The sequence below is a fragment of the Stegodyphus dumicola genome, chromosome 4 (assembly GCF_044657685.1).
Source record: "Stegodyphus dumicola isolate Sdum_Otavi_A_Nest chromosome 4, ASM4465768v1".
NCBI classification, from domain to species: domain Eukaryota; kingdom Metazoa; phylum Arthropoda; class Arachnida; order Araneae; family Eresidae; genus Stegodyphus; species Stegodyphus dumicola.
In genome coordinates this window covers 95439400-95465080 of record NC_140771.1, presented here as the reverse complement: position 1 = coordinate 95465080, position 25681 = coordinate 95439400, and the positions used below count along the sequence as shown (strand labels likewise).

General features: G+C 33.2%; 1 protein-coding gene and 1 non-coding gene across 4 annotated transcripts in view; one reads left to right on the top strand and one right to left on the bottom strand.

Annotated features, from left to right (window-relative positions):
• The window catches only part of LOC146997612 (uncharacterized), a 522595-nt gene that overhangs the window by 427495 nt on the left and 69419 nt on the right, over positions 1-25681 (bottom strand). The window lies entirely within an intron of this gene.
• On the top strand, positions 1651-1722 carry TRNAS-GCU (transfer RNA serine (anticodon GCU)). Its single transcript has one exon. It is a non-coding gene; the product is annotated as a tRNA-Ser (tRNA).

Below are 25681 nucleotides of genomic sequence, written 5' to 3'. Positions count from 1 at the left end.
GCCAAACTGGGGAATCTTTGGTCACAGATTTCTTCGGCCAGTAATCAGAACGGAGTTCGATTTCTCACAATGTGCCACCCTCATGGTATAGCAATTAGTGACTCTGACTGCCATACCGATGGGTCTGGGTGCGAATCCCGGAGAAAGCATAAATGTATGTTAGCGCATAGTGTCTGTCCGGCAAGAGAGCACTCAAATTACACGGCGATCTGAAAGGAGAAAACGAGTGGGAGACCCTTGGACTGCTCTATCTTAAAACTGGGGAGGACGCTCAACAGATAGCGAGGTTCAGCAGTACCTCAATTTTTGTGGTACTACAAAGGATGCTACCCTAGCACCTGCATCTGTTATCTTAGTACCCATATATAGGGTTTTAATTGCATGCACAAATTGTTTCTTATGTTAAATTCAAGTTTTAATTAAAAAAAAAAAACTTTTTTAAGACCTTCGTAGGACTCCTATTTCCACAGGCCAAAGCGATAACTCACCTGTTAACCTAAGGTGTGAAGCCTAAATAGAGTATGAATGACATTTAAATTATAATTACAGAGTTAGGAACTCTATAAACTATATCTTTTATATCTGAGAAGAAAATACTTTACAATTCATAATAGTTTTACAGATATGTAATTTTAAATTATGTTTAAAATGTAAATAGGGATTAAAAGAGTAAGAGAGATGATTTTTTGGACATACTAAGGAAACTACTATTGTATTTTCTCATTCTATCCTAGGTTTTTTGGGTGCTGAGTTCTGAAACTTAAAAGCACTGGTATAAATTTTCCTTTATTTTTTTTTTCCTCTGAAGGTTGTTTTATTGATGCTATACTTCCTTGATTATTTTTACTTTTATGTAGTGTATTCAATTTGTATTTGCATTTTCGTGCATTTTATTTTCACTTGCGTTTTTTATTTAAAACATATTTTATAAAGATTCTTTTTTAAGCTACTCGGGCATGGCAAATGTTCTCCTGCTTAACACATTAACCTCCAAAACTACAAGGAATGTTTCTTTTCTCATGAAAATAATAACAAATATTAAATTAAGCATTTATAACATAAATTTACATTGAAATTAAAAAAAAATGCTCTTACCTGTGGAACACGCGAGTGTTGCGTTCGCGCAACGTCAGCGGAATAAGACTACGGATGTTTAGTGAGTAAGATTGTACTCGTGTGATGTTTCTATTGAGTGGAGCACAGGATTACTTTTTAGCTGTATAACGTTTTATAAATCTACAAATCACTTTACTTGTAATTAATGTAATATTAAAATATACATTGTATTTCTTTTACAAATACAGATTATTTCAATTGAAAGATTCAAGCATGAAAAGCTTGATTACAATCATGATGTAAAGCTACATCATAAGGTATTTCTCCCACTTTCCTAGCGTCCTTCGTGGTGTAACGGTAGCACGCTGGGCCGGTATTTCAGAGGTTCATGGTTCGATTCCCGGCGAAGGCGTTTGCCATTTTTCATCTTTTCTGCCTCTAAAAAAATCCTGATGACTCTACAAGTGGTGCCCGAACTAAACGGGTTGTGGATGATGATTCTCCGCACAAAGGATTTGGCGACTAGGTCCCCGAAAACCCTATTCGCAATTTAAAAAGGGGAGTATATAAGGTATTTCTCCCACTTTCCTAGCGTCCTTCGTGGTGTAACGGTAGCACGCTGGACCGCTATTCCAGAGGTCCGGGGTTCGATTCCCTGCGAAGGCGTTTGCTATTTTTCATCTTTTCTGCCTGTAAAAAATTCCTAATGACTCTACAACATTACATACTTTGCATCTATAAACAGTCTGGCTATGGTACTCTTTACAACAAAGTCTTTTGTTATCAAAGGACTTTACGATAAAATGTCTACCACGCAATAGTTTTTGAATGCTGAATTTACTAGGTATTCCTGTTGCTGATCTATTTCTGGCTAATTCTACACTCTCAATAGGAGTTTGCAAAAGGAATAATGCATTCTCGCGTCTGAAATCTAAGAGACTTTCCAGTAGTAAAAAGTGGTGATATTTCCAGTAGTAAAAAGTGGTGATATTTAATAAGTTTAGATACGTTCTAACCTCATATAATTTATCAGTACTGTCAAATGCAAATTCTTTTTCATATTCCTGTATTGCAAACGTGATATCGATTCTCGTACAACAGGAACAGAAATGCCTTTATCAAAAAACCAATACATTTTTTCTTGAGGTAAAGAATAATATCCTGTAAGCAATAATATCCTAATAAATATTCTCATATAGGCTTTTCAGATGTAATAAATTCTGGGCTTTTTTTTTTTTTTTTTTTTTTTGCTGAGCGTATATATTTGTCTGTTCAACGAGAAGAGAGTAAATGTCTAAACCAAAACGAAAATCGAAAATCTGTACACTAGTTTTACCTTGTATTTTGTCTTTTATAATTTCTCCTTTATCTCTTTCTTCATGTTCTTCTTGAGACCTAACTAACAGTTCCATTTTATCCATTTCAGAATTTCAATCTTCTGCTTTTTAAACTTTTTAGTATGACTATAACTGCTTTTAGAAGGCTGAAACGTTTTTCTTACGTTAATTTCAACTTCCCCAGCAGTATCATTTGGTAAAATATCATTATCATTATTTAAAACATTGCCATTCCTTTCTTTTTCGTCACTAGTTTCTGCAATTTCTGGGGGAACAACAACGCTATCAGTTTCATTCTGGTCATTATTAACATTATCATCATCTGTTTCTTCATCAAACAATCTTTGAAGGGCTTCTTCTAATGTAAGATACCTCGTTGTAGGCATTTTTAAACAACCAGAACGTGAACCAGAACATCGAAACGAATGAGTGAAAAAGGAGATTGACTACCTGTTTCCTGCTGACGTTGCGTCAGCGCAACACCTGTTTTCACTTGCTTCCCAACACAAATATAAACATCTGACTGATGTAATGTTCTGATAAACTATGACCTTGACTAAAAATAGATCACTCATAAAGACGACGATTCTTTCGTTAAATATTTTCAGCAAAAATACCCGGTCGAAAATTTTGCTTAAAGTGTGAGATTAATTATCATAAACAAAATGATTGTTGAAGGCAAATATTTTTTACAGAAATAATCTTCATAATATTCCTTACACAAAATCATCTTCTGGTATAAAATATCTTAGGTAGTTATATTTATTTATATACGCATTTATTTTGACCGTTGCGTCAACGCAACACCAGCGGCTAATGGGTTAAGAAACTTTTCAAAAATACGATTTCGCGCTCTTTCTGTTTTTTTTTTTTTTTTTTTTTTTTACTTTCCAGCTCGTTGTAATCTTATCTACTTCTAGTGTGCTTTGCCTGTCAAAATCCGAGTTTTTTTTCTTTTTTTTTTTTTTTTTTTTTTTTTTGCCTCTTGGACTTTACGAGGTGACTGAGGAGGAAAAATCGCAAAATTATAATGTTAATATTACTCTACACTCATATTCAAATGTAGGTTTTGTTTAAAGAATAATATTGTGACAGTTACTACGTTTATCCTCGAATATTCTACATTTGTTATGTTCTTAATGCAAACACGTCCTTCGGAAATTAAATTGTGCGCATAGTTTTCGCCTTTCGATTTTAGGGCGCTAAAATTAGTTGAAAAAAGTGTATTGAGTAAGATATAAAACTTATGATAGACATCGAGATATTTAATGTGATATTTTCTAGTAGAATACGCCAAATGATTTATGGAAGATTTTTAAAATTCCAAAATAAGGGTTAAAATTAGATATTTATTTCGAATCAAATCTGCAAAAGATCCAGCAAAATTCTGCAGACAAAAATGGCTTAAATTTGAAGCTGAAATTTATAGCTACGAAATGCATACAGAAATACCCACCTGCAAGAAATTAATTTCAGTTCATCAGTTTCCTTTAAGAAGGTTCGTTCCTTTAAGAAGAAAAGGGTAGAAACAATATCAGATTAACTTTTGTTTCATCTGTGATAAATTTAGCAATCATTTTTCACAAAAATTACCTTGTTCCAATTGGAACTCAGGTAACAGCTCGATACATTCGGATGAAAGATATTAGTGATTTATGGAGGAAGAAAGATTTTATGCATCAATGATGATTGCAAGAAATATTTTAATGGATAAAAATATGTTTCTTATTTAATTTGATGTGAAAAGGCTAAAATAATAACAACTTTAATTTATTGATTTATATTTTGGATTATGTTTATGGCTAGAAATAATATTTGAAATTGTAACTTTATGCTTGCACGGTATTTAAAGTACATTCAGTTAATACTTTGCTGAATCATCGCCGTCTCTACAATCTACTTACCAAAGTACAGATTAAGATTTATTTTTTAATATCTCTGGTGTATTTCAGCAAAATCGAAAATATATTAAATTAAAGGATATAGTACATACCGACAACATCAGTTAAGAAGAAGATGGTTATACTTTGAATATGCAAATTTTAAAATCAAAGGAAATGTCGTTTATGTGTTGCTAATCAATCTTGAGCCGCAACGTGAACAAATGCAGGCTGCGAATGATTCTAAGGTCTTTCTAAACAGATTTGCTCTGGCTCTTAACTAACTTCGCCAGCTTTAAACTATCTTGCACTTGCTCTTGATTTACACAATCTTCTGGTCTGAGCCAATATATGTGACTTGAGTCAAAGAGAGGACAGAATATTGTTTATATTAAGTTGAAATAATTTGATTTTGCATTAACCAATAATTTATCACCTCAACCTTTACTATCATTTCTCCTTTCATTTCCGAGCCACAAATGTAAGTCAATTAGAGAATATTTAAGTCGAAGGTTTTGGGATTGTAAGACAGTGCGTGTTTTTGCTTCTCGAAGATTCATTACTAGGTTTAGCCAGTTTTGGTAAGATTGTAACTATTGGGCTTTGCTACCGGTTATAGCTGCAGTCATTTAAATTGTTATATACGTGAGACGTTTTTAGCCAATTAGTTTTAACTAAATTGTGTAGCCTTTGACTACTAAGATAAGTTTTAGTTTAAATGCTATTTACTTCAAGTTATATTGCCACAAACGGTGGTTGATCGTGTCAAGCACGAGAAGCGCGTTTTTTTATTCAAGTTCTGATTTAATAAAAAAAATTATTTTAACCTTCTCAGATCTCTGTAGTTAACTTCAGATCAAGCATAATTCGCTGTATGTCTGTTAGGACTTTGGAACTAGTTTATGCCACCAAAGAAAGTCAAATTCAATAAAGTCTTAAAAAGAAATATCACAAAATAAGCATTAGTGTGAAAGAAACTTGATAAAATGCTAAAGTTTGTGATTTAAGAAGAATTTAACTGTTTAAGAAGAAAACAGACACGTTATATACTGTTAAATTATTAAGTGCTTACATTTTTTTTCTGTGACATTATGTGACATAAGAAATTATAGGCAATATGCTTATAAGGAGAAACTGTCTTATATATGTTTTGCTATTCGAAACTCACGAAAACATTTTTCTGTTTTTAGATTTGTGTCAAAAGTATAAAACATTTAAACAAAAGGTTTGGGTAAAACTAAAGCATCAAACATATACTTAGCAGCCAAATAATAATTCATATAGACATAGCTGATATTTGCTCTGCAATATCAGCTAAATTATCTAAAAGCTAATGTGTGCATTGCTAAACTAACGAATTTTTTTGTCACAGATATCCATTCTTTTCTTTATCGTAGATTAGTCTTTCAGTGACTTACAATGACATCACAGCTAGAGGATTACTTGGATAAAGCACTCTCAACTTGCGAAGAAATATATATCGCTACGGTTAGTACGATAATGGGTAAGATGAAACATGTGAGCGATTTTGAACGAGATTTTATCACAGCTACAAGAAGACTAGTTTCTAATGTGCCGTAAACTTCTTATATTCTAAGTTTTTCTGGCACAGAATGTGGGGGTTTCTAAAGATTGAAAGTTGAGCCAAAACACTTCAACAAGATCAGTTTCGGTCGGAAACGCTGATGAGCGAAGAAGTGAGAGGCGACTGGAACCTGCCGACCGCAGAATCAGAAGGGCAACAAAAAAAGCTTGCAGCTCAATATCATGTGCATGGTAGATTGATGGGAGTGGCTTTATTCCCTGGACTGCAGCAGATTTTTTGATATGTTTGAAGGAAGTCTTACCACTACAACGATATCCTGACCCCTCACTTTCTTTCAAGATCGTTTCCTTCACGTACTTTTTTTTATATCTGTGATGCTTTCTCATACGGATTTCCATTCTGTGTACCAGAATGCAGCAAAACAGCGCACTTTTTCTCTAGGCCTCATATTTGTTCTAAAAGCATTATACTGAGTTCAAATTTCTTCTGTGGCTTCTAACCTCAGTCGTAGCACTTGCAGAGAAAAGAAAAGAACACATTTTGAAAGCTTGGAAGCTTGGAAATGGCACCATCATTTTTGAATGAATTAAAACTGCCGTTAAGCAATGGGCTATTATTCTTCAGAAAAGATAATACTTATAAGCACTCAATCAAAGAATACTGCCTCTAACTAAAGTTAAGGATACATAATTGCGCTCTTATAGAATGTCCCTAATATTTGGTCCTATTAATATATATATCTGCAGAAGATGTGTGTAGAGACATTAGGCTATTTCGAAGCAACAGACATGAAAATATGAGCAATGCCCTCGCCGGGACTCGGACCTCGAACCTCTCGAATACGCACCGATTGTGCTGGCCATTACCCTATGAAGGCATGCTAAGAAGGCAGAAGAAATACCTTATATATTCCCCCTTTTAAAGGGCGACTGGGGATTAGGGGACCTAATCGCCAAATCCTGGTGGTGGAGAATCATAACCCGCCACCGTTTTTAGTTCGGGCACCACTGCTAGTTCTTCACGTTTATTTTAAACTAAGTGTAGAGGAACCTAGCAAAGTGCTAAACGAATAATCGCTAAGTTCAGAGAACAGAGAGCGTAAACTCAATAAGGGTTAATTACCTATTATTCACTAAAAATAAGATTAACATTCGGCCCCTTTCTTTGGGCGTACAGCAAAGCCTCCACTTGGGCTTAAAAGTAAGAAATAAGAACTTACTGATGACTAACTAAGAGATTTAGTCGAAGCTAACACAATTCTAAACTAGTTGGCCCCTAATACTGAATTAGTCAGCGGACCATCAAAAGGCATATAATACGGCCGAGCGTAATAACAGCTTAGACAGCTTAGATAGACGTAGCCCAAGAGCAAACGCGCTACTCATGAATCCTCACGCTCTTTGTCGAAGTCAGTTGAACTTAGAGCTGCTGTGTTTAATAAATTGCAACCTTCTGTGTTTTTATATTTGAGTCATCTGTTTAATTTCTTACTCTCAGATATTTCAAAACCATTTTGAAATTAAAAGGCAGAGGAAAGCTCTTCCTCTCTTTCTACTCAATAATAAGACAATTAAAAAATAATTTGATTACATACCACTATATTTAGAAAAATCTCTTCGGTTGCTGGCTAGTGAATGCTTACTACCAGTCCGAAGTTGTGGATGCCAATTTGATTTCTGTGGAAAGTTTAGTATACTTTTGTATAATCATTTTCCTTCTTTGCGGCAATAATATAGGCCACGTTCTACGATGAAACCGAGAAAACCTTACAGTTAAATTGTATGGTTTATTTCAATTAACTAGCTATTTATTTTGTACTCCTAGATAGCATTATTTTGTACTCCTACTTTTAGCTTCAGGAAAAAATGTATATTAAGTTGCTTTTAAAGAAAGTACGAGAATATAAGTCAGAAGAAAGAGTTTGGGCAGTTTTGTCAGCTACACTGCATCTTATATTTTGTCCACCTGTAATATACTATGATGACAATGATAGATTTTTGTTTTTGGTGGTTGTTCTCCAATAAGCTCTGTTCTTCTGATATTTATTACGACTTCTTTGCTTAGGGTTAATCTTATCTTTGTTTCAAATGAAATGCCTATTCAGACCAATATTTTATCGCGCAAATGTGCCTTTGGTGCGCGCCCATTGTATCTCAGTTACATTCAAGTGCACTTATACATTTATATATATATATGGAGAGTGAGCGAGAGAGAGATATATATATTTACAAATTCGTACGTTATATCCAAATTTTCAGTGGACACAGTTGAAGCATTTAGTCAGAAAAACAACCTGAAAAATTATGAACTCTATATTTTTCTCTTATCTGAATCTTTGCCTTTTAAAGATATTCTATAACCTTACAGTTGCTCTTACTAATATATTTAGAAATTTAACATTAAATGTGAAACAATCAATAACTAGAGAATTTTCTCCGTATTCTACAGATATTTTATGATCTACGTTACATGTCATTATTACAAGTTCATCGACGATTAAAGTAGATCTATCTGTTTAGTTTCTGACTTCCATTAGAAACAGAATTATAATTCAGGATGCTTGGTGGCTGAATCCAAACGATTATTTACTTCAAAATTTCGCGTCGCTTGAAAATGGTATTTGAGAAACAGATTAAGAAAAGATTAAGAAAAGTATTGACTGTTTTTAACTTTTATTTATTAAACGAGATAAAGACCCCTGTGATAAGATTTCATACACAATGATTGACTCGTGGTTTTCTTTAAAAACGCAATTTTCATATCAAACCTCAGTCTTGTAATATGTGTTTTTTAACCTTTAAAATAGTATTCTTGAATTACGATTCGTAGCTACTCGAGCCATAATCATAATATATTCCACTAATATCTAATGTTTAAAAAAGTTTCCTCTTTCCAGCTCATAAAAGCTTTCTTTACATACCTTGACTCCTGAATCCATTGTCATAATCATGCTTAACATATACCATTATCTTTTTCTTAATGTCACTTTCCTTTTACCGAGCACTTCATTATATATTTTTATTGACTAGCCAAACACGGTACTATCATAAAATAATCGAGCTAATGAGAAATAAAATGAAGGGTTTTAAAAGATTAAATTGTATGAAGATCTCAAATAATTAATTTATTTGGCGTGTGACTGATATCTAAAACACACGTTTAAAGGATATAATTAGATCAAAGGCATAGTTTAAATAAAAAATGAGGCAATTCAAAGTCATTTCCATGGAAATTAAATCCAGCAACTTACGGCAAACAATAAATATGAAACGCCAAACGTGTATAATCACTACACGAGTTCATTGTGTTAAAAGCTCAAAGCACTAGAATGGTTAATCTGAGGGAGTCATTATTCCCAGCGGAGATTATAATACTAATTGCTCCCGGAAACGGAAGCTGGAAACTCCGGATGTTAAAAATGGAAGATTGATAAGCGTTTTCTGTTCAAACAAATGTTCTTTTCATTCGTTAAAGCTGAAGCTTAGAATTGAGAAGGTGAGGTAGCTCATGTTCGCATTTTTTATCTAGAGCAAATAATAAATTTCTGTGGTAAAGAGTGCGATAATTCCATTTACTCTTTTATTAAGATACATTTTAAGATCTAAAGAATCTCATTTTATTTACTCGTAGAACAATCATTAATTCTTGCCTTAAATGTTTATTTAAGAAAAAGGTATTTGGGATATATATCCAAACATATTGCTACGAATTTTGTTGATACAATAATCAATTTCTAGATAACTGTACTAGAATTATAATTAAAATTGTTGTATTTCCCAGTGGAATGCAGCGTGAGACAAATTTTAAGAGAAATCTATGCCGGAAAAGTAAAACTACATGACCTCGTACACTTAATATTGAGTGAATGGATATCTAGGTAATTTGTATTTAAACTGAATAAATATAATTGACAACTATGTTAGCTGTAACGTAAATTTCATTCTCCTATTTTTTCTAGAAATCTCGATAAACAGAAATTGCTAGAAATATTTCGTGATCGGTTGAAATCTATAAAAGGCCGGAGAGAGAGCGTTTAAGTCAGTTGCCTAGTTACTGTTATTGCGAGCTGTTATGTTTCGTGTGAACTGCGATATCACATCTAGCTTTCGCTTTAGATACGCTGTATAACTACTGATTATATTGCGTATTATTAACACGTGTTCGAATATCTCTGAGGGAAATTATACAGTTTTGAAATATTTCTTTTGATCAGAATAAATTTTTCTAACCTATTAACGGACTAATGTATTGAATCTTTTAGGAACCCGTATGCACGCAATGATATGTATGATATATCATCATTATTTAATACTGCTGCTATGTATTTGTTATAAATTTGTTAGAAATCTATAATTTATCAACTTGGATTTTTCTTTAAAATTGTAAGATCTGTCTCTTTAAAGTTCTTTAAAGTTAAGATCTTTAAAGTTGTAAGATCTGTTATTACACATAAACTGAATTAGATCCTACAATGAACCTGGCAAATTCTCGCACAGACGTGAATTAATTACCAGCTTAGAAGAAGGGTAATTATTAATTCAAATGAGAACAAAAAGACACGATCTTCGTGCTTTACAAAAACACCGTCAACTATGGGTGAAACTTAAACGCAGAATATAAATCAATTCAAATCTAAAATAGAACAATGCTGGATTGGAATGTAAAGTTATTGTCTAACAGGTTGACTCAAGAAAACTTAACAGGCGTCACGATAATCCGAAATGGCCAAGAGGCTTACTAGCGTAAAAACGAAATAGTAGCGAAACGTGCGCTGGCTAGCGAAAATGTGCTCTGCCAGAGCTTCACTCGTTTTAATACTCACTTCACGTAGCTTTAAATTTACATCCTGGCGAGAAAATGCGAGGTGAAGTTGAGGAGTTCAGGAAAGGTATCCAACTTAGAATAAATTTGTTATGCAAAATAACGGAAACCTTACAAAGTTTGCTAATTTTTATATATAATTACAAAAGGTAATATATTTTTATATGTTATAAAGTTTTGATGAATTAATATAAAAGTCATAAATTACAGCATAATGTACCCGGACTCTTCTACTAGCAAGATGTAATATACTTTCACTCCAAAGAAATTTTAATCATTTTTTAGTTGATTTTAAGACATTTTATTTTAATAAACCCACAACAGCGTATTTTTATTAAAATTTTCAAGTCAAAGCTGTATGCTAATTTTAAATTCCGATTGCCGATTTTTTCATCGTTGATCAATTTCTAACCTTTGATTAATTTTTTTTTATTATAGATCAGTTTTTAACTTTTTATCTTGTATTTTTAAAGCTATTATTGTCCACTGAACACATCTATTGCTCTCTATCTTTTTAGTGCTTCATAACCACGTATAACCAAATACACAAATTAAAGACTGAAACTCTTTATTATTACTAACATGTCATTTTATTGTAATAAATTATATGGTCCTTTTAACTCTCTTAGTTTTAAATAATATATTATTTTATTTAGTCTGCTGTTTGTGGCATCTAAAAATTCTAATTAACTTTTGTCAAAGCGTGAAAAACTTATCAATCTTAATAGAAATTATAACGCTCCTTATACTGCATGTTAGAAAGTACGTCCCATTTTCGCCCAGGTTTTGCCCAGATATCAGCAAATCCTTTCACGTGCCTCTGTTATACGTGAAAGGATTCCATTTGTCAACATATGTGACATTATACGCATTGTGCTTTGCTTAAACATGCTAAACTCATCGCCTATTTTATTAAACGTTAAGTGAAAGTGATAGTATATCAGTTATTTTTCCGTTTTTATTTTTATGACGAAGACATTTTCTTGTTTTCAACAATAATGGCACATAACAATGGGTCCTTGAAAAACTGAATTAGAAAATCAAAATGCAAATTTTTACTTCCTTGTATGAAGCATAATAATTGGGAAAATTTTCGGGTATCATAATTCAATAGATATATCCTTTTTGACTTCCTCCAAATAGTTTTCGCTACTTTTTTTTTTTTTTTTTTCCGGAGCGTGTCTACATACAGACAGGATAAACTCTCTTTCCAAAACGTCTTGTAAAATGGATTGAAAACGGTTTTTTTTAAGTCTAAGTGTACGTACATACGCATTTCACTTAACTCATAAACGATTAGCCATAGACTTTGAAATTTTGTATACATGACTGTTATAAAGTCTAGCTGTGCACCTCCCTTTTAATCAGCAGTGCCAAAAGTGTATATATATGTAAGATGAAAATATGTAAACCTCAAAATTATAATTTTAACTTAAATAGTGTTTAATTCCCTCTTTCTATTCCAAAAATAGTAACGCATTTTTCTGCATAGTGTAAGGCTGATGGCTTAGCTGATTCAGAAACTGAACTCAAAATTTCGAGAACTGAAACTTTCTCTTAATAAGGGACTTAACCTAAAGAACGTGTAAAAATGCTTTAATATGAAAATAACTGGTTATACTAATTAAAATGACTTATAATAAAGGTGTAAAGTTTAGATATCTTTTTAAGCAATCATAAACTTTAACTAAATTTTAGACATACTGGAAGTGAACTAACGCTAAAGTAATAATTGTAGCTTGAGAAGGGTCTAAAAGAACTGTTATAAAACTAAATAAGAACAGAAGGCAGATTTTGTGTTTCAAACTGAGCCAACCACTTGTGGCGAAAGCGAAATAACTTAAAGTAACAATAAGTTCATATGTAAAATTTAAATAAAAATAAAACGGTGGAAAAACGGAAAGGAGAAATGACAGAAAAGATTCAAAACTTAAAATGATTGATTAATCAACATAAAGAAATCTTTTAAGGGTTTACAAAAAATTCCATTTCCCGTATGTTTCCTGTAACATATATGATGAAACATATGCTTGAAATAATTTAAAAAAGTTAAAATTGCACAAAAGTGTTTCAGCTCGCATTGCTAGGAGAAAAAACAACAATATTAAATTTTCAGAAACATTATCTATTCTGGACGCCTCATTCTTGAATCATTGCCTCAGAAATTTTAAAGCAAGACTGTTTAGACAAATATTTTTTCTGCTAGCCGAAAAAAAATCGTCGCAACACATTAAAACCGCAGAACATAAGAAAGACATTCCATTATCACTGACTGGGCCCTGCTTTTAAATATTTAAACATACATTTAAAAATCATGAAGCAATTACTGTCATGGCCGTGTTTTGCTCTGTTTCTTAAGTGCTTTATGAACACATGAACGTAAATCTAGAAGACGAGATTTATTTGTGAGAAAGAATGGAGAGATTTTACATTTCTCCAAATTCATCATTAAATTTCTTAATATTTATTTTATGTTTTAAAGATTTTTAGGTCTGAATGTTGAAAATAAAACTCAACTTTAACAATTCATTTATATATAATAAAGAATTTTTCAAAAGGTAGATGAAAGAAAATGAAGTAATTAATGCTTCTTGAGATCCATCTCAAGTACTGAAAATAACTACAAAGAAACAAAATAATTTTTTTTCGAAAAAGCAAAGATAAAATATGTATAATTTCAGATCTTAGTATAAGTTCGTACATGTTGATGTTCTTACCAAAACAAATTTCAAAAAACCATTACTTTGCATATTGCACATGCCTAATTTTACGTCTTTTATTCAATATGTTACAGATAATGTTTCCGAAAGTAAAACAGTAAACAGCTAGAAAAATATATAGGTTTTGGTCTAAAATCTCTGGTCAATAGCAAAACGTATCATATATAAAAAGAACTAACATCTCTTAATTTTAATCTGCTGAATACGAAAATAATTAGTAAAATTATTTATTAGTTCACGTTTCGAAGATCTATGGACAACGTCTTATCCACAAGCTAATGAAATAGCGCCGATTTGTAAACGCTTTTCTCCCTATGTTTACCCTAGAAAAATGACTAACTGGCACAAAGTGTTGCATAGTACTTCTTTAGTCAGTTGTAAGCCAGGTTTCAAGCAAGATGCTTCGTAAATGGGTTAATAACCCGGACAATATTTGTTACATTTGTGGTGAGGTGAGTTTTGCGTTGCAGAGACAAAACTTGACTTCCATGATTAAACAATTTTACAATTTCTGTTTTAGCTTCAAATTGGAACAAGTCCTGGGCCCCACAGATCTGCTGTAATTCGTGCGTTTCCGGTCTGCGAAACTAGTTCGTTCACAAGAAAATATCAGTCGCCATCCCTGAGATCCCAGTGCTTTGGAGGGAGTCTTCAGATGATCTGAGTGGTTGATATTTCTGCGGGGTGCCTCCTGCACGACAGGAAAAGTATGTATCGAAGAGAAAGAAATCCGTTATAATGTATCGAAATATACTATCAGTTATACGTGACCAATATCCCGTAGTAATGAATTGCGAATTCCTAAACCACCAAAAACCTATACCTCTGACTAGGAAAAAGTACTGAAGTTTTCCATATTATAGCATGCCATCAGTGTTTTTGGATTCTGATTATGCACCCAGTGTTTTCCAGTGCCTCAAATTATAAGTCGAATCAAACGATCTAGTTCTCACTAGATCCCAGATTTTCCGAAACATAAGGTGGAACTGTTAGGGTCAAGATAAAAGCAGTGAGATCTTTTGAAAAACAGTGTGATGATGACTCATTCTCATACTCGTCAGAAATATTTGACACCATTTTTCGATACTGACGGAGACAAAAATTTTTGATAGGACGTAAATGGTTTATTCGAAGCTGTCGATATGAATCATAAACCTGATGAATGTAGATTATTCACATGTTGCTATTCTGAAAATTAGGGGTTTTAAAAACTTTAAACTTTAACTCAACACATGGTGCCGGACAAAAACTAATAAAAATGAAGAATTCATCATAAAAACAATCGTATAGTGGTAGTACAATAAAGCGAGAACCCGTGAAAAAAGGAAAAATCAGTAACAGTACCTCCAAATTCAATAAAAGCTCCATGTTTCTTAAAAAGCCTCCTGTCTCAAACGAATGTAGTGACATGACAGACCACAGTAAATTACACATAAAATTAAACAAGTGAAACATAAAATATAAATTAAACATATTTATTAATTTTCTTGAATACTTCTAACATACGTTAACTGGGTAAACTGATCAGTTCCCTACCATAATAATACTATGAAGAATAACGCAAAATATCACACCAAATTACAGCTTACAATAATTCATAAACCTCCTTAAGATGAAATATAACACGTCTCATTCCAAAATTAACATACTCATATTATTTGTAAATATACTATATTTGACATTCAATAGCTCACTAATTAAGCTGGTAAACTAATCTTTAAACCTTCATTTACAGACTTTAAATTAACTGGTCATTATTCAAAATATTCTAATCACTTTAATTTATAAGTATAGAACATATGTTTTTCTTCTAAGTAATTTGAAAAGCTAAAGATGTAGACACATTTAAAAGTCACTCAGAGATTTTCCGGAACATATAATCCTGAGTAAAGTGTCCAAGTTTTCTCACGGAGAAAATCTATTCCCTTGAGCCAACACCTTGATTACAGTTAATAAACTAACATTCACGCGTTGAAATCCATTCTGCACAAGAAGTTCTGGAAACCTTTCTGTAAAATTAACCGAGTCCTTTTTGTAAAATTAACCGCCCAATCAGGAAAAAGCTCGTTCTTCAGGAACATATTTCTGTGTGGAACGCCTATGCGTCCAGAACCACAGGTATCGGAGAGTAATAACTACACGTCGATTTGGAACTTCCAAGTGCCAGGTATATTCACTTCGGGAATGTCTAATTTTTGCTTTAATAAAATAAAGACTCCAGGAAATATACTGGTATCAGGCAGCTTCTTTTAAATCAGGAACCTTCTTCATCAGGAACGCGTCAATAAACCGGAAATCCCAATGGTATCTGCATCACCTCGAGAATATCTATTTACAATTTTCGGAAAATTATGAGAAACGACGATGCTATAAATTTTTGTGATCGAAATTTTATGCATAAAGAGAACAGTTTCTTATAATTTAAGAAACCTGAAACAGGTAAATTGTTCATTGATGTAGACCAAATATGAAACAACATGAAGTATTGGAATTGTTCATTAATGTATGCTAGCCTTATTCCTCATATATCAAGAGAAAAAGAGAAACTACAGAGAGACATATATATGAAGTCCGAAGATGCAGAGATTTAGCTTATATATGCAAATGAATTATTCAAATAGTTAAATTATTTTCTTTCACTTTGTTAACCTGCTATTCTTTAGTAAAGATTAAATTTTGTTTTGTTTCGATTAGTTAAATAAATTTAGATAGTAACTTCATTCAATTATTCATCTTCCCTTTTCTAATTTTTTTCGACTATATTTTTCATGAAATCTGCAAACACAGATTCATAAAAGCGATTAATCAAATAATGACTTTTAATTGTTAATTACATACATTTAAAATTCTATAAATTTCTATAAGCAGGATTAATTTTCTACTCCTTTTCAGTTTTTGAGTGCTTTCCTTCTTGCTCTTTTTAGCAAAAAATGATCAATTAATCAAAATAAATGAAATGTGACATAAAATATTGCTCATTCCTTTTTGCGCTTACAAATTACTCTGCGAATATACATTTGCAACTTCTAAATCCTTAAAAACATATCTTAGATGTATCATCATAGGATGGTCTGTAGATGCTTTATTTTTTACATGGATATTCTTTACGAATGCTTTTGAACGGCTTTATTTTCGATGACAATATTTTATATCACGATGTCTTAAAACTGTAATGTTTTCTCTTTTCTTTTCTCTTACCATGCTTTTTTAGATGATGTCTTCGCCTTTCATTGTTCTGTCCATGACGTTTGCGTCCGCGTTGTTTTTGGCGCTATGTTTTTCTTAGGCACCTGCATTAAAGCATCTCTATGTTATTACAATTCCAATAAACCTAACCAATCTATTACTTTTGAATACTATTTAAAGGCTCTTTGTCGTTGTTATTGTTGTTGCCATTCCACTTGTCTGACAATGGGCAGCACAAGCCCCGACATTTATTGTGGTAAGGAGTAAAATGCGCTTGTCGTTGGCATGAGACTTAAGATATTGAGCTCCATATAGGTGACAGCCCGACATTAGCTCAATTCCGCTCCCAAGTTTTGAGAGACAATATTTCAGAGGGACAGGTCTGAAAGTTTCCCACCTCTCTTCCCCACCCTCACCTCTTGAGAGGACTTTCGGCTCGTCGAGTATTTAGAATGCCCCATTGTCGCACAAACGCTATACATTTACAAACACCCATGCCTTCTCCGGGATGCATATTTCACAAGTGCACATCTGTATAGCCACCAAGGGAGTGGCTTCTAGGATGGACCAATCGACATGCAGTAATATTTCTGTCATGTCATATGACCTTTCGCGTGCTTTAATATTTAGGCAAGATGTTTGAAAATATTTTGCAACGCAATGTTCTGTACGAAATAATTTAAGCATCGTCCATTTCTTCTGAAAATGTTCATTCCGAAGTTGAATCAAATATAAGCAAATGTAAAAATTTCACTACCTGGTTGAAAGGATTTGAAACAAATAAAAACACACGTTGGGTACTCCGCAAAAATTATCGATGTGAAATATTACTTAATATGTGGTAAATAAGATGAAGAAAGAAATATGTGATAAATATCTGAGCCCAAAATAATATCTTTACATAAAACTATGCATATGAGAGAAATATTTACACCAATTATATATGTAATAGAAGTCAGCATTTTTTATTGCAGTTTATATGAAAAAGATGTTCTATAATAATAGACAATGCAGAATTTTATTCAAAGTGAACTTTACTAATTTGCATTCGAATACATTTAGTGTGTTAAATTTCACATTTAATAACTGCTCACTCTTAAATGTAGCAGTGTCTTCTCCAGAAATACTCATCAAATAGAATGAATTTATTTTATTCACAACGAATATATTCAACTTATTAACATGTAACTTTTAATGTTAATAATGGATATAATCAGATCACACACAATACATATTCTGAATCTTACACTTTAAAAATCAAAAGAATGCCAGCACTGAAATAAGAAAACACTAGATTCATTGTAACACTTTCCGTCCTTTTCAGCTCAATTAAAAAAACCTATGCACTTGAATTCTGTTAATCCACAGGTTTCGAAGCTAATTATAGCTTGAGACATTTTCTCGATGTAAAGAGCGATAATATGCCGTGAACATCAATCTAAATATTAATGAAAGATAAAAATCGTCAAAGTGAAATGTCAGCAATTAATTAAACTCATAAAATGAAAGCACTATGAGATTTTTTACTATTACTCCATATATTTTAAACTGCGAAACAAATGCAAGTTACGAGGGCCATCCAGGAAGTAGATTACGTTTCCGTCTGTGTCCGCTAGGGGCGGGGCTAGCGCGGCCATCTTGGGGTCAGAGCGTTGCGCAGCTCAGTCTGCATCTAGCCGTGCTAGTGAGAGGTTCGTGCTGTGCTCCGTTCAGATACTGTGACGGTTTGAAATGTCTGCGTTAATTGAAAATCCCGCGAGCTGCGAGGTGCGCTCAGTAATAAGGTTTCTGACTGCAAAAAACTGTAAACCGATAGAAATCTATCGGCAGCTTCGTGAAGTGTATGGGGACAACATTATCACTGAAGGTGGAGTGCGTCAGTGGGTCATAAGATTTCAAAATGGCCGAACCAATGTTCACGACGAAGATCGAAGTGGGAGACCCAGCATAGTGACCGCCGAACTTCTCGAAAAAGTCGATGCTAAAGTCCGTGAAAATCGAAATTTCACAATAACGGAACTTTCTTTGAGTTTTCCACAAATTTCGCGAAGTTTGTTGCACGAAATCATCAGCGAAAAGCTTGGTTACCACAAGTTTTGTGCAAGATGGATTCCAAAAATCTTGACAGAGGACCACAAAAATCAGCGAATGGCTGCAGCGTTGAACTTTTTGGACGCTTACCATAAGGATGGTGACTCTTTACTCGATCGCATCGTTACTGGTGACGAAACATGGGTGAAACATGTGAACTGTGAAACGAAATTGCAATCAATGCAGTGGGGGCACACAAGTTCTCCCCAAAAACCCAAGAAATGCATGCAAACAATGTCGGCAAGGAAGATGATGGCGACTGTTTTTTGGGACAGAAAAGGTGTAATTTTGGTGGACTTCCTGGAAAGAGGCACTACTATAAACTCTCAAAGGTATTGCCAAACTCTCCAAAAACTCAGAAGAGCAATTCAAAACAAGCGCAGAGGAATGTTGAGCTCTAAGATCTTGTTGATTCACGACAACGCCCGGCCCCACACGGCAAATGTCACTCGTAAAGTTCTTGAATCTTTTAAGTGGGAGTTGTTTCCTCATCCGCCGTACAGTCCCGACCTGGCACCGAGCGACTTCCACCTATTCCCAGCAATGAAGAAGTGGCTGGCTATGCAGCGTTTTGATGACGACGCACAGCTGCAAGAAGAGGTAACGAAGTGGTTGAAGGCGCAGGCGGCCGAATTTTTCGACGAAGGAATTTCCAAGCTCGTACATCGCTACGATAAATGCCTTAATTTGTATGGTGACTATGTAGAAAAGTAGTATTTGAGTGTGGCTTTCATCTGTATATAATAAAATTTGTTTCCTATACTTTGTTTATTTTTTTATTCCAAAACGTAATCTACTTTCTGGATAGCCCTCGTATAACGTAAACAACATGCGCGAAGATTTAGTGTCACAAAAATAATAAAAGCTCATTGGTCCATTTTCGAAACCCCTCCCTCAGTGGCTACGATGATGTGCACTTGTGAAATATGCCTCCGGGATTCGAATCATTTTTCCAATGATAAGAAATACCACATGTTTATTATATTCATTTTTATTCTGGAAAAACTGAGAAGAGACTAGGAAAACTTTCTTTCTTACAGCTCTTTTTTACTTCCTTGTACGAAGTAAAACGGAAGTATTGTAATCGCGAAAAGTTTCAGGCAGCATATTTAAACGAATATATCCCATTTTGAGCTCTTTCAAATGCAATTTAACGATGTATTTCCGTGATATCTGTATGTAAGGACAAAATAAAACACTCTTTTTCCTCCAAAAAAATTATAAAACTGCTTTAAAATGAATTCTGAAGAGAATTTTTCGTGGCGTCTGTACGAACGTATGTATTTAAACATTTTAATATATTTATTATGAAATAGTATATAGAATACTTTTAATTAAAACTATTATGGACATTTTAAAAGTTTAGAAGCCATTAAAAGAAGACAAAAAAGTAACAAAAAATGCAGTATGTTTTACATAACTCTCACGATTTTCAAAGCGATCATAGGTCCCTCTTCTTCAGAAGCAACGAATTTTATTCAAAGCTGATGGAGTAAACATCTAAAAGTATAACAAAACTAGTGGGTGGGGCAAAAATCTAATGCCATCTCTCCAGGAACGTGTAAAAAAGACATTAAAATTTCGATAGTATGGGAAGAATTATGTAGGAATTAATGTCATAAATAAAGGAAACATGATTTTTTTGTGTCTATGTGTCTGTGTGTGAGCGTGTATGAATGATAAAGGTTAATTTTCACAGATTCAAATTCTAGATGATGGCTATATATGATTAATTGAGGAAAAACCTTTATTTTCTTATCTTATCTAATCATTATTTCCTATCTTGTTCATTTGAGGTTTTGCAGCTGAGGGTGGTGTTTCGGTAAAACCATCGAAACTAGTCCTGTGAAAATTTTGAAAATATAACGTTGATTTTTGTTGTTTGACTTCTTAATTAGTATTTATTCGGCGTGTCTTAGCGTTTAATTGTGTCTTAGCCTATTAATTATTATGAGAGAAAATGCTGTGCCAACTCCAAACTGATTTCAAATTATTAAGTTAAAAAAGATTGCAGAAAAAAAAGAAGGTTTTGATGGGTAAGGCGGCTAGCACACTAACGTTTATTTTAATTACTTGTTGTTGCAATAAATTTACTTTACCCATTTTAAAAAAAATCATAAATTCAGGGATCACTTAAATGAAAATGGTGTTAATGTTTAAAAATAATTTGATAAATAAATTTATGATTCAAATTTGTCGTTATTTTTGTAATTCCAACTTTGTTATTGTTGGATTTGTATTTTAAAAATGAAATTTAACATTCTTTCAATTTGGCTGATATATTCTATCCAATTACACTGAAATGGTATGATATAACATTCAACTGTGAATTGATATATCAAATCATAGAGACAATTACTGTTCGAACAAATAAAAAATTTGAGGAGATTCAGAACAATTTTGTAATTAATAGAAGAATAAAATGAGTTGATAAAAATGTTCTTGCCATGATGCGAAAATAAATACTAGTCATTGCCAACAGTAGAATGCCTTTTAAAGAAGAAAAATATTTAATAATTATAGTAGCCTATTAATACTAATTCAGAAGTCAAACAACAAAAATCAGCGTTTAATTTTCAAAATTTTCACAAGACTAGTTTCGATGGTTTTACGGAACCACCATCCTCAGCTGCAAAACCGCAAATGAACAAGATAGGAAATAATGATTAGATAAGATAAGAAAGCCTGAGCAAGAATAAGCAAGTGGCGCCATCTGTTGGTGTAACCAGAACTAAAACATAATTCTTTAAAGGCCGAAGGCAAAGATGGATTGGAATTAGGATCGTTAACTAGAACAGAAAGATTTTTTTGAATGTGAAATGCCTCTAGAAAATCCAATTCTCCAATGGAAGATGTTTTTTGAATAATTTTTGCAGCAGAAAAATTGAAAGTGTGATTTTCGGACCAACAATGTTGAGCAACATAAGACTTCTGTGTTTCCTTTTTTCTAAGGGCCCTATCACTTCTATAGACGCGCGCGCTTTCCCGGGACAATTCCAAGAAACGAGATTCTAGTAGCACGGCTTTAAGCGGCAGGCTTCCGAGAAATGTTTCGTCTAGCTAGGAGGAACGTGTCCCGGCTACGAGCAACATTTTAAAACTTGCCCGAAAATGTTCCGGCTGGAGAAGTGTTCCTCGAACATTCAACCAATCAGACGAAAGTTCTGCTTCTGAAGGATCACGGGTAACTTTCAATATGGCGATGGCTCTCACTGTGAAGTGATGGACGGTGGAAATAGAGGCCGATTTAATTATTGCTGTTTTGTTGTAATACAACTGCCTGAGTCATTTTTTAAATGTTTATATATTCATTAAATATATAATCGTAGAAATTTCAGAGTTGACAGTATTTTACGACGTTCTTGCAGTTCGGATTTGTTTACAAATTGTTCGTCGCCAAAAGTTCGTTGTTCGTCGCCAAATTTGTCGTATTTCGTGCTGATCGTGTATTACTGTTATATAATAAAATTTTATTTCTTAAATTTAAGTTGAATAATTTTTTAAAATCCGTTTGTGTATGCGCGGCTTTTCTCCTAATTACTTATTTTTTAAATTGTTAATTGCATAATCAGTGACACATTTTAAACAGCAAAAATGATGTATAAAAAAAGAAAAGCATAGTTTATGTATTAATGAGAATACTCATTAAATATATCTATTATTTTCATGTTATTAACGAAATACTTTTTGAATTATAAATACATTAGAAACTATACTTTTATTGTAAATGCTACATATTGAAACATTGGAAATTTATGGATTTATTATTATGCATGATGAAAAGCATTTGTATATACATTCATTAATATAATCGTATTCATTACATTAATACTAATAAATATATATTAACAACTTCTAAACCATCGCATCTCTCTATCTGTATGTAAATATATGACTTATTAGATGTATGTATGTATGAATACAAAAATGAACATTGCCAAGATGTTTATTTGAAGTAGCTTTTAATTCAGATAACGATTATATAATTGGCAGCAACTATAGTTATCAGTTCTTTGCAAATTATGATGGGTATGTAATAATCAGTTGAAAAATAATTGATGAGTATTTGAGTACTAAAGAGTGTACACATTTTGTTATTGGGTAAATTCATAATTATATCATACGTATGATCTACGTAATAAAAACATGACTAATAAATAATAAGAAATGTAACAGCTGTGCATTTATAACATTTGATTACTTAAAACAGTGCACAACTGATTATCACGTTTCATGTCTGTTTATATAATGAATTGCACTTTCCAATTAAGTGCACGGGCCTACTAGTGGCCGAAGCGTCGTTGAACACTGGTAGTTCTGTCTCAGGTTAGAATGCCGCGAACGGGCTGGCTACATGACGTTTCCTTGGTTTTCCCCATTTGTAACTGATATACGAGCCAGTCTTAAAAAATCTTCTACAAAAAGTTCCTTCCTGTTGTTATCCCTCGATGCTTTGCGGTAATCACATAAAACAAACTGAGCCCACCAGCGGCCGAGCGGTAAAGTTGCTGAACACTGGTAGTTCGGTCCGAGGTTCGAAACCCGCGAACGGGCTGGCTGCATGGGCGCTTTCGTGGTTTTCTCTATGTGTAACGTGTATACGAGCCAGTTTCGCTTAGAAAGTCCTCCACGAAGGCATCCATTTCCTTAGGCAGATAGCCCTAGTGTGCTTTGCTGTAATCTCAATAAACCAAACCATAAAACAAACTCATGATGTGAACACCTAATTTGTAGAGTTGGTATAATTAATGTGTTTTAGGTATATTACCGAGTGTTCTATGGGACAGTAAACATTTCGCACAGGTTTGATTGCTCATGTATTCATATGCTTTATTTGATCTTCATTTTGCTGAATAGTATCTGCTGGCTGTGAGGAGGTAAATATCAGCCATATAGATTTTTGTCATAGAAGGTCTTTTTTTTTTTTTTTTTGTGTGTGTGTGTGTGTGTGTGTGTCTGTTTGTTTGAATGGACAGAACAGTAATTATGAGCCATAAAGTTAGTCAGAAAATGCTTTCAATGCTTTTACCAGGTCACAAATTTTCCAGTGAGCCATCAAATTTTCATTGAAATGCAGACAACAGAAAATACACATAAGCGATGTGTGATAAATAGACTTATCCAGCACATATTTTAAACTATTCTTAGTGTATAAAGAATTTGGCTATTACTGATGTAATTGATTGCTATAACCAGAAGTGTGTTTATCTGTTACATGAAGTGCCAGAGTGGAGATCAAAGTGATTAACTTGATAGCAATCACCTTTCTATTATCTTCCATTACTAACAATAAAGTTTAAAACGAAAAGCATGTGAGCGGTACAAAACAACACGAAGAAGCGAATGTCACTTGAAAGGAAACGTCACTTTCGCCAATCTGAGCGATAAATGATTCTTGTTTGGATTTCAGCCTGTTTACCAAGTGAAGATGGTAACCCTATTTCGCCAAACGCCGTTTCTCAGAACTGTTGCTGCAAACGTTTTGGTCCGGCAACAAACAGCTAATGTGATAACGATTTAACATATGCCTCATGTTCCTTGACGCGAAATTTTAAGGCTTTTAGTTTGGCCAATGTAAATCAAACCACACTGGCAAGAAATCTTATAAATACCCCAAGAATTCATATCCAACTTTCTGTTGTCATTCCCTTCTTTCCATCAACTAGCTATAAATTTGCACATATTTTGCAGAAATTTAACTTTCAGGTTGTTTATTTTCCCATCAATAAAATTCCGAGTTCTGTACTCAAGGACCCCATTCCGGATATGAATTCTTGGGGTATTTATAGGATTCCTTGCCAGTGTGGTTTGATTTACATTGGCCAAACTAGGAGAGCCTTAAAATTTCGCGTCAAGGAACATGAGGCATATGTTAGAAAAAAGGAAACACAGAAGTCTTCTGTTGCTCAACATTGTTTGTCCGAAAATTACACTTTCAATTTTTCTGCTGCCAAAATTATTTAAAAAACATCTTCCATTGGAGAACTGGATTTTCTAGAGGCATTTCACATTCAAAAAAATCTTTCTGTTCTAGTTAATGATCCTAACTCCAATCCATCTTTGCCTTCGGCCTTTAAAGAAATTATGTTTTAGATCTGGTTTCACCAACAGATGGCGCCACTTGCTTATTCTTGCCCAGGCTTTCTTATCTTATCTAATCATTATTTCCTATCTTGTTCATTTGCGGTTTTGCAGCTGAGGGTGGTGGTTCGGTAAAACCATCAAAACTAGTCCTGTGAAAATTTTGAAAATATAACGCTGATTTTTGTTGTTTGACTTCTTAATTAGTATTTATTCAGCGTGTTATTGTGTCTTAGCCTATTAATAATTATGAGAGAAAATGCTTTGCCAACTCCAAACTGATTTCAAATTATTAAGTTAAAAAAGATTGCAGAAAAAAAAGAAGGTTTTGATGGGTAAGGCGGCTAGCACACTAACGTTTATTTTAATTACTTGTTGTTGCAATAAACTTACTTTACCCATTTTAAAAAAATCATAAATTCAGGGATAACTTAAATGAAAATGGTGGTAATGTTTAAAAATAATTTGATAAATAAATTTATGATTCAAATTTGTCTTTAATTTAAGGGCAGCTAAAAATATTTAATCATGAAATCTCGTCACTGTGAAAAAATATCATATATGATATATCACAGTTTGAGATGAAATTTGCGTTATTCATAGAATATTTGATGTTACAGCCAGTAAAACTAATACTATACTAGCTATTGTATATATACCTCACTTTCGCAACAAAAAACTCTAAAAACCTTTATTAGCTATGGGAAAAAATCTATTTCAAAAGTTCATTTCTTCCAGAATCAGAGTATGTTTGGATTATAGCGTGTTTTCTCATAGATAAGACGCTACAATCCAAACATACTCTGATCGATACTTTTCCATAGATACTTTTTTCTACAGAAATGCAGATGAAAATTAGAGTTACGCGAATAAGTATAATAGGTACATACAAACATCTGAACACAGTTGGTCCGCCATAGCAACGCGTGCTTAACGATTGAGTAAAAAATCCATTGTTGTTTG